Here is a 17,116-nt window from a genome sequence, read left to right as displayed (position 1 = left end):
TCTATCTATCTATCTATCTATCTATCTATCTATCTATCTATCTATCTATCTGTATGTGGTGTGCCATCTGTTGGAATTAAAAATGTAATGCACTTTATCTATCTATCATGTAGTGCCTCTGGTCTATCTATCTATCTATCTATCTATCTATCTATTCTATCTATCTATCTATCCTATCTATCTATCTATCTATCTATCTATCTATCTATCTATCTATCTATCTATCTATCTATCTATCTATCATGTAGTGCCTCTCGTCTGTCTATCTATCTATCTATCTATCTATCTATCTATCTATCTATCTATCTATCTATCTATCTATCTATCTATCTATCTATCTATCTAGTGCCTTTCACTCTATCTATCTATCTATCTATCTATCTATCTATCTATCTATCTATCTATCTATCTATCTATCTATCTATCATGTAGTGCTTCTCATCTATCTATCTATCTATCTATCTATCTATCTATCTATCTATCTATCTATCTATCTATCTATCTATCTATCTATCTATCTATCATGTAGTGCCTCTCGTCTATCTATCTATCTATCTATCTATCTATCTATCTATCTATCTATCTATCTATCTATCTATCTATCTAAACTGTTAAAAATGTCATAAACAGTAAATCATCTACTGATACCTTTACAATTAATTCCATTCATAAGTCTTTAAGAAGCGTTATATATTATCTTTTCATGAATGGTGTGAAGGTTTGTGATCTCAAGTTCTTCTCAGGTGCTTCTGCATGTTCTTCCCAGGTCTTTGTGAGATTTGTTTCTTCACTCCATCGACTTGCAGTTTATGTCATTTGGTGAGTTCACTGGCCACGTCTTTGTGTGTGTTTGTGTGCCCGGTGGCGGCCCACTGAAGTGTCCATTGTTAGTCCCTTCCTGACACTCGAGGCTCCTGGGGCAGTGTGTGGTTCCCAGCTAGGACAGGCACAGACTTTCAGCTTCCCAGAATTGGATGAGTGTAAGTGTGAATGAGGTGCTCACTGTAAAAAAGCGCCATATAAAATAAAGGTTGGCTGGTTAGTATTGATTGATATTCCATATCATTGCATTCTCATTGTCACTTAAGCCGACTCAGGGCCATGTGGGGCCACAGGCTGTCCTTGCTGTATGGGACACAAGGTGGGGTCCAGCCCTGGATGAGGCCAAACCCATCACAAATGTCCCATTGGAGGCTCATCCCAGTGTCTCCATATCTACCTTTTCATTGAGGTTTCTTATTTTTTGGTCACTCATTTCTCAAGCCAAGTGATCTCAATTGAAGATCATTGAGTGACTGTTGTGCAAAGCAGAAATCAGGCCTGTAGGGGGCATCACTCGACTCACAAACAAGCCACACTTTAGTGTTGCCAGGCAATCAAACTGGCATGCATCAAACAAGCAGTGTGGCACAGTAGTTAAGACCTTGAACTTCAGACCTTGAGGTTGTGGGTTCTGATCCCACTGCTGACACCACATGACCCTGAGCGGATCACTTTACCTGCCTGTGCTCCTCATGGAACAATCAACAGAAATGGAACCAATTGTGTCTGGGATGCTTGTAGTTGTCTTGGATGAATGCGTCGGACAAAAAAAGTAAATGTAATGTAAATCATACAGGCTGGGATTTTGAACCCGGGTCTCTGAAGTTGATCACCATAAGAAGGGTCAAGGACCTCAGTCGGACATCTCATCTGAAGGATGGGACCATGCCCTTGTCACCACTTACACAGACCACAGGGTGAACTCCCCGTGACGGTGTCACCTGAAGTACCCCCAAGCTTTTCCTCAATGGCCTCCCACCCAAGTGCTTTCCAGACCCAAACACACTTAAGCTTCTGATGCTCAGATTTGCTTAATTCCACTCAGGGTCATGTGGAGATCAGAAGATGTCAAAGTAGGACCCAACTCTAGATGGGACGCCATTCTCCATAACCCAACCTACAACATCATAGCATAACAAACTATAGCCCACCAGAAAGTCCTCAGACCTGCTTAATGCAATCACTAGGGAGCAGGGACATTTCAAGGCAGGGACCAATCCTGGGTTGGACGCCATCACTAAAACACGCCCCCTATATCACATAATGTTGTCAGTCCCACTAGTTTGGTTCAGTGTCGCGGGGGGCCGAAGCCTTCCAAGGGCAGGACCCTATCCTGGAGGGGGCACCTGAGGTGAAGTGTATCCCACCCTCTCAGTGATGTCATTTATTTCAAAGCTCAGTCCCAAAGGTACCTGGCCTCATTGCAGACCCCACACAGGATGTGTCTGATATTAGCAATAATTATTCACTTTCTATGAAATCCTTAATATAAAAGGGGCAAAGTACACTGAGCGTCCCACCACGGACCCCTGAACACACATTTTGAGCAGCTGAAGGTAATCAGGAAACAGCCGAAGGGCACCCTGCGCTTTCTTTTGCTTTTTCACTTCTGCTTAGAAGAGCTTCGCAAAAATAAATTGCTGGCCAACATGGAAGATGGGGGAGGGTGGGCAAGTGAAGGTTGATGGAGAGGAGGGGGGGGGGGGGGGGGGGGGGTGTTGTGCGGGAATGGGCTTTCTGTTCCCAGACTCCTGTGAGCCACAGCTCCGCAATGATTGTCAGCAGGCGATATACTTAGGGCTGCCGTTTCCTTTGGGGGGCCTTAAATGTGATTTGGTGGAGGTGGAGATTCGTGATCCCACCCAGTCAAATTGTTCCACTCCAGACAAGCTTCGAGGCAGAGAAAAAAAAAAAAACTTCAACAGGAAAAGCAAGAGACAGAATGCTGAGCACCTCAGAGCAGACGCGCAATCCAAGTGGGATACTCACACTCTTTGATAGTCTGGCGGTCTGTTAATTACGCATGTGATGTGATGATACTCATGTCTGGGGGCTCTACTGGAAACTGCGTTCTTTGGCTCCTGGGGAAAAGCACACTTTAGAAACGGTAGGTGAAAAAAACAACAACAAAAAAAAAAAAAACAGAGCATTTATTATTTATACAGTTTATTAACTTTGTTTTGGGTTGCACTCACAAATCCAGCAGAGCAAGTGAGGTGCAGATCTCCTCCGAGTTTGACCCGACTGACATATCGGAGCTCTTGATCTGCAGAAACTCAAAAACGCGCGGCTGACTGGCGTTATGTGGATCAGCGAATGTGGGACCTCCGCACCACACCGGCAGGCGCAGTCTGGAGAGCAGAGAGGAGCGCGGACTTGAAAAATAGCAAACAAGATTGGAGAAAAATAAAGAGTCTTGTTTCTGAGTTGTTCACAAATTAGAGAGCAGAAATGGAGGAGCTGATTGTGTATTTTTAGATGTGCCTTTGGACTTTGATAGACACGGCAAACATGGGGGAGTCTATACTGTGTGTGTAACATATAGCAGTATAAGAAACAAGTGTGTGTGTGTGTGTGTGTGTGTGTGAGTTTATAGACAATGGGCGAGTGTGTGTGCATATCAAGTACACGGTATGTGTGTACAGAACAAAGTCTGTCAGCAAATAACTGAGCTGTTCGATAGACAGCCATGAAAGGCGCTATATAATGGATAAGATAGGTACTGTAAGATAGATAGATAGATAGATAGATAGATAGATAGATAGATAGATAGATAGATAGATAGATAGATAGATGTGAAAGGCATTATATAATAGATAGCTATCATATAGATATCATATATATGGGTATAAATGTATTTGTTTTCTTTTGTTAAATTTTCCTACATATATATATATATATATATATATATATATATATATATATGAATATAGGTATATTTATTTATACAAACATCCTATAACATGTAAATATATACATATATTAAATCCGCATATACATGCTTTTATATCTATATCTATATATGCTTCATATACAGATATATTTATTCTTTATATTTACTATGTACATTAGCTATCTATATATACTATATACACTGCTGGCTCAGAAGTGATGAGTGTGTCTCTACTCTAAACCTCTAGTCTGAAAATATCTATCTATCTATCTATCTATCTATCTATCTATCTATCTATCTATCTATCTATCTATCTATCTATCTATCTATCTATCTATCTATCTATCTATTATACAGTGCCATGCCTATCTATCTATCTATCTATCTATCTATCTATCTATCTATCTATCTATCTATCTATCTATCTATCTATCTATCTATCTGTATGTGGTGTGCCATCTGTTGGAATGAAAAATGTAATGCACTTTATTACTACAAATCTATCTATCTATCTATCTATCTATCTATCTATCTATCTATCTATCTATCTATCTGTATGTGGTGTGCCATCTGTTGGAATGAAAAATGTAATGCACTTTATCACTACAAATCTATCTATCTATCTATCTATCTATCTATCTATCTATCTATCTATCTATCTATCTATCTATCTATGTAATTGTGCCAACTGTACTAAAATTAAAATCTATCTATTCCTGCTGACTACACTAAAATTAAAACCTTTCTATCTATCTAAAAAAGTTTCATCTAATCTATATGTGTGTTTGTGTACTTCATATTTACATATGAGTGTTTCAGTTTATATTGACGCTTGCCTATGGAGTCAGCAGGTCAACACCCACGCAAATGGAGACACTTGTGAGGTCCTCTGCTCCTCCTCAACCACTTAGGTCTGTTGTTGAATGACATTTAGTGATGCCACCTCTGCATGGCATCAAATCTCAATCTAGGTTCTTTTCATGCGTAACTCCGTACAGATGGTATGAGTGGCCCACCTTCATCTGAAGGGCCGACTCCATCACGGTTTTTTAGATGACTTTCTCTTCAGTGTATGTCTGTCTAACTGATGAGGGTTTTGATGGGTTCTTGTGACCAATGGAAGATTTGCTCATCTTGTGTTGTTCTGTTTGGTTATACACTTGTGGTGATCAGTTATGTAACATTGTACTTGGTCAGACTTGTTTAATCCATTATGTTTAATAAGTATAAGTACTGTTTATATATACAGTATATATGCATAACGAGTAACTCTGAGGCATTGGAGATTTAAGGCACATCTGTTTGCCCCTTATTGGTTTTAAATGGGCGTCTTTACTGAGCTCTTTTTACCCAGCAGTGAGTGACTAATTGATCCAGCCGATGAAGCCCTGGCCTGATGTCTCTTTGGTGTTTTATGTTTCCTAATAACTCGTATATTAATATATGACTTTTAGACATACTATAGGTAGCCCTTTATATTTACCCTCATTTCTACAAACACACACAAAGCCTTTCTTAAGCTCTTGTTACACTGCTGTAACGTGACTAATAGCTGCACCAGAGGTAGACCCTCATCACAAATGATGTCATTGTTTTACATGTCTTATTGTGAACACAGAAAACATTTGCTAAAATTTAATGACGCAGAAGTGACTGATTAATACATTCATCCTGGTGACCTCTGTTGCCAACTGATACTGAGAACTTTAATATAGAAAATAAATACAAAAAAAATAAATATAAAAGCAGCATACTTTAAATGTACTTAATTTGATTGAAAGGTAGCTGGGGTACATATATATATATACATATGTTTATATATATATAAATATATATATGTGTGTGTATCTGTGTGTGTATGTACTATATTCTGCTATTGTGTGAGTTGCTATTGTACCCAGCACTGTTAGTATAAGCGCAAACTGCCTTTAAACCTGAACAAGATAAGTGGAGAGATGAGAGATTTGATTACATTAGATCTGTCTGTTCATTTAGTGTATACCTCAGTATATACAGTATGAATTCTACTGGAATATACTCTATACATGCATACAGTGTATACTGTACTGTATAAAGTCTATTCAAGTAAATACACAGTATATATATGCAATATTTGTGTATATACTTACACACACACACACACACACATATGTATACACAGTATATATGGGTTTGTGACTGTGTGGCATATACATATATATATATATATGCCTGTGTCTAATGTGCGTGTTCTCCCTGTGTCCGTGTGGTTTTGCTGAATTGGCCCCCCAATGTGTGCTCTATGTGTGTGTGTGTTTTACCCTGCGATTGTCTGGTGCTCTGCCCACATGTAATTCCTGCCTTGTGCCCGATGCTTGCTCAGATAGGCTCCAGCTTCCCAGTGACCCTGACCTGGATGAGCAGCTTAAGAAATGGATGGATGGACAGATGGACATTTGCATTTATTTTTTGGAGTTTATAATTTTTACAGTTTTTTCTCTTTCCCCCTGGCCATCTGACCTGATCCTTAGAGACTTGAGTAGGAGTCTCCTGTACATTTAACAAGTCTACCTTTCTGCTAATTAAATATCTACGCTATGTAAGCCCGTATTGGTTTATTTTTTGTTTTTTATTGTTATTCTTACCTTTTCTTCTGGCTTGTCACTCTTTCTTTGAGTTTTTCTAAACCACTTTGAGCTGCAGTCCTGTGTATGAAAATGTGCTCCAGAAGGGAGGACATAAAAGGCGCTATATAATGGATAAGAGCGGTACTAAGATAGATAGATAGATAGATAGATAGATAGATAGATAGATAGATAGATAGATAGATAGATAGATAGATGTGAAAGGCATTATATAATAGATAGATAGATAGATAGATAGATAGATAGATAGATAGATAGATAGATAGATAGATAGATAGATGTGAAAGGCATTAGATAATAGATAGATAGATAGATAGATAGAAAGATAGATATATAGATAGATAGATAGATAGATAGATAGATAGATAGATAGAAAGATAGATAATAGATAGATAGATAGATAGATAGATAGATAGATAGAAAGATAGATATATAGATAGATAGATAGATAGATGTGAAAGGCACTATATAATAGATAGATAGATAGATGAAAGATATAATAGATAGATAGATAGATAGATAGATAGATAGATAGATAGATAGATAGATAGAAAGATAGATAGAAAATATATAATAGATAGATAGATAGATAGATAGATAGATAGATAGATAGATAGATAGATAGATAGATAGATAGATAGATGTGAAAGGCACTATATAACAGATAGATAGATAGAAAGGCACTATATAATAGATATATAGATAGATAGATAGATAGATAGATAGATAGATAGATAGATAGATAGATAGATAGATAGATAGATGTGAAAGGCACTATATAATAGATAGATAGATAGATAGATAGATAGATAGATAGATAGATAGATAGATAGATAGATAGATAGATAGATAGAAAGGCACTATATAATAGATAGATAGATAGATATGAAAGGCACTATATGATAGATAGATAGATAGATAGATAGATAGATAGATAGATAGATAGATAGATAGATAGATAGATAGATAGATAGATAGATAGATAGATAGTGCTTTATTTATTACAAAAGGAAATTTCACTTTTACAGAATATATGCATATATATATAGATTTATTCTGTAAAGGTGAAATTACATATATATATATATATATATATATATATATATATATATATATATATATATATATATATATATATATATATGGTTGAAATAGTTTTACTGTCAAATAAATGCAAAGAGTACGTTATATATATAGATAGATATATATATAGAGAGAGAGAGACGGTAATTGTCACCAGCGCTCTAACGGTTTTTTGTCATTTTTAATAACCGTCTATCCGCTGTTTGACTGCGGACGGCACAGTGTCGCAGTGCTGCTGCCTCACACCTTTGAGAGCCTGGGTTCAAATCCTGGCCTGGCAGCGGACCCTTTTGGAGTTTTTTTCCGGGTTTGTCCCCACATGCCAAACAACACGCGTGTTAAACGGGTTGGCGCCTTGTGTAAGCGAGTGCCCTGCAAACGACTAGGGTTGGCTTGTAGTCGATGCCAGCTCCTCATGCCACCCTGAAAGGATGAAGAACAGACTGAAGGAAGCGATCGGTCGGTTGGTTCTTTATCCGCGTTTTTTGAAGTAGCTTTGGATTCCTTTAATTGTATGAAGCTGCGGTGGATGACGGCTCATTGTTAATCTCCAGCCGGTTGCGATTCCCTTTTTGTAAAATTCAAACATCGGCAATAAACTTTTGCACAATTTGGTGAAAAGCAAAAGCAAAAAAAAAAAAGTTCAATTCTGCCTGGGAAACTATTTTGGAAGAGTGACAAAAGGCCAAAGTATGCTATCTCTAGAGAGTGAGGCGCTTGTGCGACGTAAAACTGAACTTTTACTCCTGCCTGCCAGGGGCAGCGAAAAAAGAAATCGTGGGAACGCCTTGTGAAACATGAGGGACTGGGGCTTTGAAAGCAGTGCCTGGAGAGAGGAAAGTGTGCAAAAAAATAGAAACGTTTGCGCTGTCCGATGCGATGTGCTCAAGTTCTGCAAATGCAAAAAGAAACGAGGGCCGTCAAAAATGCAGAAGTCACTCCGTCGAAATCACGTTAGAAGTTTGATGATTAGAAGCCGAGCGGCTCCGCCATTCCGTCGTCGTGTGAAATGAAGCTTCGCAGCTTCTGCAAGTGCCCACTTACAAGAAGCCACAAACTTATTTTCCAGCTTCAAAAATTAAAAGTGACGTAAAGGAGTGTTTAAACAAACGTGAGGGACCCCCCAGGCCATTTCTCGAGAAATCTAATCAGTGCCTCATCCGCCTCCTCGTGTGGCACTAAGCCAAGGCAAGGTCGGCTATGCCAGGCTGCGGCTCGGAGCGCTCCCTGTGCCGCTTTGGACTTGACGAGACATTTTGAAATCTGCGTCACGGTGGTTAACACCCCAGCCTCAGGGGTCCAACATTTTGGGGTCCAGTTCAGCGCCTGGTCATCGTCTGAGTGGACTTTGTATGTTCTGCCCGAGTTTTACAGTCGAATTCTTAAGGCGGTTAGCGAGTAGAGATATAAACCCTTAATGTCTATTGTTAGGAAGTCACTGTGCACTGGAGAAATGCCGAAGGACTGGAAAATGACAAATATTATCTGATTATATAAAAAGGATGAGCGGGCAGATCCAAGCAACTACAGGCCAGTAAGCTTAACGTGCATCACAGGAAAATGAATGGAAGGAATTATTAAGGATAAGATTAAGCAACACCTGGCAAGGACAGGAGTGTCAGTGAACAGTCAGCATGGGGTCAGAGGAGGGAGGTCGTGTTGTACTAACAGGCTGGAATTCTATGAGGGCGCAGCAAAAGGAAATAATCAGAGTGGAGCAGATGAGATTATTTTTCGGGACTTTCAGAAAGCAATTGATAAAGTGCCACATTAGAGGGTGGGCATCAAACTAAAACAAGTGGCAGTTCAGGGTGTGGTGTGTAGTTGGGTGCAGAATTGGCTCACACACAGGAAGGGTGAAGGTGCGAGGAACCTCAGCAGAACTGAGTAAAGTTAAGAGTGGTGACCAGCAGGGTCCAGTGGTGGGGCCACTACTGTTTTTAATATCTACTAGCTGCCCCACCCGCGGTGAAACAGGACAAACTTTAAGACAATCAATAAAAAAATGTAATAATTTGTATTGAGAAGAACTTATATTGATAGCTTTCGTATCTTAGGATCTCTTGATATACAAGATTTTTGGTTTTGCTATCAGGGGCGAGAATATAGCTGTGGTCTCTTTGCCAAAAATGTACAAAGTTGGCAAGGTATCTCTGACCAAGCAGAAGGTCGGTGCGCTCCAACGTCAGACGTCGCCACCGTATCTGATGGTGTTCAGCTCTGACGGGAGAGCATCCACCGTGTGGGGAGAAGAGCACGTGGCCATGATATCTCTGCCAATGAGCAGCTACCTTCTGAAACACAACTATCTATCTATTATATAGTGTCTTTCCTATTTATTTATCTATCTATATGTCTTATCCTGCTGACTACACTAAAATTAAAACCTATCTATCTATCTATCTATCTATCTATCTATCTATCTATCTATCTATCTATCTATCTATCTATATATCTATCTATCTATCTATCTATCTATCTATTATATAGTACCTTTCATATCTATCTATCTATTATATTTTGGTTTTTTTTTTTTTGTTCTTTATTTCACCTTATACAATTTCTTGTGTTAGGAATTTGTTAGTTTTTGTATACTCCTTGGGGTCAGAGTGCAGGATCAGCCATTGTACAGCCATTGCCCCTGGAGCAATTGAAGGTTAAGGGCTTTGCTCAAGGGCCCAGCAGAGTAAGATCTCTTTTGGCAGTGACAGGGATTCGAACCGGCAAACTTCGAGATACCAGTGCAGATCCTTTCATATCTATCTATCTATCTATTATATAGTGTCTTTCCTATCTATTTATCTATCTATATGTCTTATCCTGCTGACTACACTACAATTAAAACCTATCTATCTATCTATCTATCTATTTTATAGTGCCTTTCATCTATCTATCTATCTATCTATCTATTATATAGTGCCTTTCATCTATCTATCTATCTATCTATCTATCTATCTATCTATCTATCTTTCTATCTATCTATCTATCTATTATATACTGCCTTTCATCTATCTATCTATCTATCTATCTATCTATCTTTCTATCTATCTATCTATCTATCTATCTATTATGTAGTGTCTTTCGTCTATCTATCTATCTATCTATCTATTTTATAGTGCCTTTCATCTATCTATCTATCTATCTATCTATCTTTCTATCTATCTATCTATCTATCTATCTATCTATCTATCTATCTATTATATAGTGCCTTTCATCTATCTATCTATCTATCTATCTATCTATCTATCTATCTATCTATCTATCTATCTATCTATCTATCTATCTATCTATTATATACTGCCTTTCATCTATCTATCTATCTATCTATCTATCTATCTATCTATCTATCTATCTATCTATCTATCTATTATATACTGCCTTTCATATATCTATCTATCTATCTATTATATAGTGCCTTTCATCTATCTATCTATCTATCTTTCTATCTATCTATCTATCTATCTATCTATCTATCTATCTATCTATCTATTATGTAGTGTCTTTCGTCTATCTATCTATCTATCTATCTATCTATCTATCTATCTATCTATCTATCTATCTATCTATCTATCTATTATATACTGCCTTTCATATATCTATCTATCTATCTATTATATAGTGCCTTTCATCTATCTATCTATCTATCTATCTATCTATCTATCTATCTATCTATCTATCTATCTATCTATCTATCTATCTATCTATTATGTAGTGTCTTTCGTCTATCTATCTATCTATCTATCTATTACATTTTTTTGCAATTTTTTCCCTAATTATCATACTTTAAAAAAATTAATCTTTAATTCTCAGTACTGGAAGTACTCTTGAAACTTTTCAAGACCACCCCCACCCCCCAGCTCCCAGAGGTTATAAAGCCCCTCCAGGTTCACAGGTGCTGGCCATATGCCTGCTTGCTAATTCATGTTGCTTCACTCCCAAGGTGACCCGTCCTGTGACCTGACCCCTGACAGCCCCTCATGCCCACCCGCTGTTTGATTGCGCTGCCACTCACTCAACATTCTAAGCACTGATAAAGTTCTTCAGGATGCACGTGAAAGTCTAAAAGGGAACAAAATAAAATCAAATCCAACTAGAATCTTCCTCGACTCCCCTGCTGCCTCTGTCCGTATGTAATAAGACAGAATTCACACTCTTTTTTTTTTTCAAACTAATTGGGGGTCTATTTGAAATAAAACAAAACAACAACATTTATTTGTATATCACATTTTCATGCGCAGGATGTCACTCAAAGTGCTTTAAAACATGCCAAAGAAGTATTGTAGTTACAAACAAAAAAAATTAAATTACAGAAGAATAATAATGAATACATAGTACATAATAATACATATCTAATGCGCACTTACATAAGACAGAAACATAATGAAAAGAAAAACAGAGACCTTAAATATAAACTTGTGTTTGGAGGTCTCTAAATGACAGTCTGATGATAAGGTCCAAAGGTCATGCGAAAAGACAGATCCCCCTTGGGAATGAATAAAGTATATCAGAAATTACATAAAAATAAGGTCAGCTGAACAGGGTGGCCAGAAAAAAAATGTTTAAAATCTCCAATTATTCTGGAGACTATATATATATATATATATAGACCCGGCCGGGACGCCCCTTCTGTATATGTTCCGGGGGAGTAGCTATGAACATCTCACTACCTCCCCCGGGACGCTTGGTGGCAGCCTCCCTGGCTGACGATGGTGCCTCAGTTTCCCGCAGGGTTTCCTGGGAGATGGAGTTCTCCACAACCCTGTGGGGAGCTGGGGTGGCCGTCAGGTGGTGCTGCATGGAGCCAGGAACCCACCTGGACATCTCTGCAGCCCCACCCGGAAGTGCAATTAGCCGCAGGTGATCAAGCAACTGCAGCACTTCTGGGTGGACTATAAAAAGAGCCAGAATCGGGAGGAAGAGGACGAGGTTGCCTGAGAGGAGTGGTGGTGCCAAGGTGGAGAGAAGAAGTGTTGTTTGTGATATATTAAGTGCTTGTGGGACTGTGTTGTGGCTGGAGGGATTACAGGGAAGACGTGCCCTCCAGTTGAAGAAAAATAAAGAAACTGTTTATTTTACATGTGCCTCTGTGTAAGTCTGTGCTGGGTCGGGCACTATATAGCGCCTTTATTACAATATATATATATTGTGATGGGCAGCCATGGTCATTACCCATTTGGGACGTCAGCTGGATGGAAGGACTGGGTGAGAGAGTAGCCACAGGGCATTACACTAGAGAGTAGCACTCCTGGGCAGCTGTGGCACCACAGATTCTTGCAGGGTATGCTGGGAGTTGGAGTTTACTACGGCCCTGTTGGGTTCTGTGGGGGCTGCCAGGGTGAGCGGCAGAGCCCTACAGTGGACTTCCACCACACCTGGGAGTGATTCCAGGTAACGCTGATGAGCCACCTGAAGTACTCCCAGGACCCATTCAGGCACCCAGAGTCGGGACGAAGCTTGCCAGACAGGTAGTGGAGGAGGAACATCCATCCATTATCCAACCTGCTATATCCTAACTACAGGGTCACGGGGGTCTGCTGGAGCCAATCCCAGCCAACACAGGGCACAAGGCAGGTCCATCCATTATTCAACCCGCTATATCCTAACTCAGGGATGTCGAACTCCGGTCCTGGAGGGCCGCAGTGGGTGCAGGTTTTCATTCTAACCATCACCTTAAATAGTGATCAGTTTTTGCTGCTAATTAACTTCTTATGCCTTTGTTTTAATTGATGTGACCCAGACCCCTTAGTTGTTTCTTTGTCCTTAATTAGCAGCCAAACAATAATGAGACACAAAGCAAGCCACCACATGACCAGCTAACCTGTGCCCATCACACAATAGCTGAAAATAAAGAAGGGTGACGGTCTCGGTAAAACAGACAATCAACAGTTTTGGAAATGTCTGCTGTGGGAGAACGAGAGCAGCAACAAGTCATGGAATTAAATCCATCCATCCATCCATTTTCCAACCCACTGAATCCGAACACAGGGTCACGGGTGTCTGCTGGAGCCAATCCCGGCCAACACAGGACACAAGGCAGGAACCAATCCCGGGCAGGGTGCCAACCCACCGCAGATGGAGAACATGCAAACTCTCATCTGTTGGCTCGCATTTAATGAAGAAAAGAATCAATTCAGGGGACTGAATCCTTAAAACAGGGCTAAAGAAAAGAAGAATGAAAACCTGCAGCCACTGCGGCCCTCCAGGCCTGGAGTTTGACACTTTTGTCCTGACTACAGGGTCACGGGGGTCTGCTGGAGCCAATCCCAGCCAACACAGGGAGCAAGGCAGGAAACCTGCACACACTAGGGACAATTTAGAATCACCAGTGCACCTAACCTGCATGTCTTTGGACTGTGGGAGGAAACCCAGAGGAAGCAAACCCAGGTCTCCTTGCTACGAGGCAGCAGTGCTACCCACTGCGCCACCATGCCACCCTCTCATTTCAAGATTTACTTTTATACTAGATATATATATATATTTTTATTTCTAAGCTTTCAGTTCCTACTGTGGCGGAGTGGTGGCTCTGAGGCTAGGGATCTGCACTGGCAATCGGAAGGTTGCCAGTTCAAATCCCGTAAATGCCAATAGGGACTCTGCTCTGTTGGACCCTTTAGCAAGGCCCTTAACCTGCAATTGCTGAGCACTTTGAGTAGTGAGAAAAGCGCTATAGAAATGCAAAGAATTATTATTATTACCAGGAGGCATCATGAGCGGTACGGTGGCACAGTGGGTAGCGCTGCTGCCTCGCAGTTGGGAGAACTTTGGTTCGCTTCCCAGGTCCTCCCTGCGTGGAGTTTGCATGTTCTCCCTGTGTCTGCGTGGGTTTCCTCCCACAGTCCAAAGACATGCAGGTTAGATGCATTGCCGATTCTAAATTGGCCCTAGTGTGTGCTGGGTGTGTTTGTGTGTGTCCTGCGGTGGGTTGGCACCCTGCCCGGGATTGGTTTCTGCCTTGTGCCCTGTGTTGGCTGGGATTGGCTCCAGCAGACCCCCGTGAACATGTGTTCAGATTCAGCGGGTTGAAAATGGATGGATGGAGGCATCGTCAGAGTAAAAGTGCCACCCTCTCTTTAGACGCACAATTATCAAAGGCAACATACAGCAAACGAGGGGCTGGGAGTCCAAGATGGTGGATCAATACAGTTGTTGGTCATAAAGTGTTTTTTATTATTCAGATGTTCGTCTTTGTAAGCCCGCATATGCTAAAAAGGAAGAACATCCGCATATTAAATAAGATTTTATGACCAACACCTTATTGATTCCCCTGCCCGCCGTTACACCCACCTACCACCCCACCCCTTCCTCATTTGCTATACATTGCCATTGATTCCTGTACGTCTAATCATTCCCTCTGATGATGACTCTAATTAAACATCTCTGAAAGTCGCTGTCCGCCGATGTCCTCCATCCAGCCTGGCAGTAGCCCTTGACCAAGCTGTCGTTTCTTCAGGACCAGAGATGCTCACGTGGTCTTTTTTCTTTTTTTAAGCGTTCCTATAGAGAATCACGCAAGTCTGTTCTAACATCTTGACGGCCGGCCTACATGCCACTGGCACACCACCCTAGCAGTAGAACCTGAACCCTGCGTCTTTGCAGTTTTAGTCCGACTGCTGCCCGTATCCCCTGTGCCACCCTGTCTTGGATATCTTTGGTCTCCAAATTCCGCTCCATGGTGGGCACTGGAGGAGGTGGGGACTCCATCAGAGCCGTTTAGGGTCTTGTTGCCGTCAGCAGAGATCCGCACACACACGGCTGTCCACCATTTCTCTTGTCCCTACTCTTTCCCTTCTCCCCTCTTGTCTCCTTATTTTATTTTTAACTGCTGCATCAGACCAAATCACCCCCCGAGCCCCCCCAGCTGCCATTCCGTCCCTCACATCTGGAGTCTGCCTCCCTGTGTATTTTGGCATCGCTGCCTCCGTCAACTTTCAGGGGTTTTGGACTTAAAAAAAAGAAATAAAAAGTGAAGCGGGTGCGTCCACCATGTCTGACCTTAAACTCTGCGTTCTTCTTTCCTCATTTTTGGAAAAGGAGCCTCACCAAGGTCACAAATTCCTGTCACCGTAATTGGGCGACTCCATTACTGGAATAGCATAGAAAATGAAGATGAGGTGCACTTGGCTCATTTCCTCTCCGGGACTCTTTACTTTGCTGCTGAGAAGCTCCGTTAATCAACTGCTTCAATTTCCTTTTTATTTTTACTCCCCCCATTCTCTGTGCTCTTGCAGGACCCCCTTAAGTGCTTCATGAAGCCCACTTTCCCTGTCCTGTTATCTTATCTTTCAGCCATGATGCCCAGTGGTCATAAAAGCATTGAGCTAAATGTGGATCCTGATAGGGAGTGTTAGAGAGGGCTTGGCGGCTCTGCTTGTCAGCCTGTCTTGAACACTTGGGACTGGCGGCTGTGTGTGTGTGTGTGTGTGTGTGTGTGTGTGTGTGTGTGTGTGTGATGTGATGTGATTGGACTCACAAACACCCACCGGCTGGTGCCTGAGTGCCATTCGGTGTCATGGCACCTAAAAAAGGAGGCTGCCTTCAGAAATCAAAGCCATCAGACAAAGTCACTTTTAAGCAATTCAGCTGGTCCTACTGTGCCATGAAAAAGTATTGGCCCCCTTCCCGATTTCCTCTGTTTTTGCTCATTCAAAAGACACCCTGAATAAATACAAGGCGCAGTTTTAAAAGGATCAGTTGAACATTTTTTTTCTCTTTGCCACTCTTGCATAAAGCTGTGACTGGTGGAAGAACCCGGGCAACAACTGCCTTCTGCACGGTCTCTCCAATCTCGGCCTCTGGGCCACTGTAGCTTGTGACTCCTTCACAATTCTCAGAGGGTTCTTGGTGGCCTCCCTCACTCCTCGTCTTCTGGCACCGTAATCATTCAGTTCTTGTGGATGGCTCGCTGTAGCAGATTTCCAGCTGTGCCATGCTCTCCATTTCTCAATGATTGATTTAACTGGATATTCAGTCACTTGGATAGTTTCTTGTCTCCAGTCCCCTGACCTGTGCATTTCACGGAGTTCTTAGACTGTCCTTTGGTCTTCATTGTGCAGGTCAGGCCAGCGTACTGATTAAGCAGAACTTCCACATTCAGGTGGACTCATACCACAATCAGATAAAACCTCAGACAGGAGAGCTCCATTGAACGAATTCTGTGACTTCTAAAACCAACTGGCAGAACCAGTGACAATTTAGGGGTGTCAGATTAACGGGGTGAATACGTATGAGATCAATTATTTTGGGTTGCATTTTTGTAGCTCATTTAGAACACTTTTACATTGACGTTAGAAAGTCTCATTCCATTGATCAGTGTCAAAAAAGCCAAATTAGATAGATAGATAAGGCACTATATGAAAGAAAAAACAGATTGATATGGAAGGGACTGTACAACTGATGAGCTGTTGTGAAAGGCACTATATAACAGATAGGTAGGTAGAGGAAGTCCAGTCTCTCAGTATAATGTGGGAGGCCGTGTGCTGTCAGGTGCTCGATTTCCATTTACAGAGAGGCTGCCAGCTGCTTTTGGCTTCCGTACTAAGCTGGCTAGAGGGTGTTCTTGTGCTTCCTTCCGGTCATGATGAGCTTCCTATATAAGATCAAGTAGACATTTCCTTTTCTATTTAGCTGAGCTGCTCTTCATTTTTTCACAAGGCTGCAATTTAAAATGTTTTGACTTTCCACTGGACTCAGGAAA

General features: G+C 41.0%; 1 protein-coding gene across 1 annotated transcript in view; it reads left to right on the top strand.

Moving 5' to 3' along the window:
- Window positions 1-2,569: 2,569 nt before the first annotated feature.
- Window positions 2,570-17,116, top strand: part of ednraa (endothelin receptor type Aa) — an 86,563-nt gene continuing 72,016 nt past the window's right edge. The window contains exon 1 of the mRNA XM_028802716.2: window positions 2,570-2,929. The gene's annotated coding sequence lies outside the window, so the exon portion shown is untranslated. The remainder of the gene's footprint in view (window positions 2,930-17,116) is intronic.

This window comes from Erpetoichthys calabaricus, chromosome 5 (assembly GCF_900747795.2).
Source record: "Erpetoichthys calabaricus chromosome 5, fErpCal1.3, whole genome shotgun sequence".
Lineage (NCBI taxonomy): Eukaryota > Metazoa > Chordata > Cladistia > Polypteriformes > Polypteridae > Erpetoichthys > Erpetoichthys calabaricus.
Note: the sequence above shows the minus strand (reverse complement) of the source record. Positions and strands in the feature narration are given on the sequence as shown.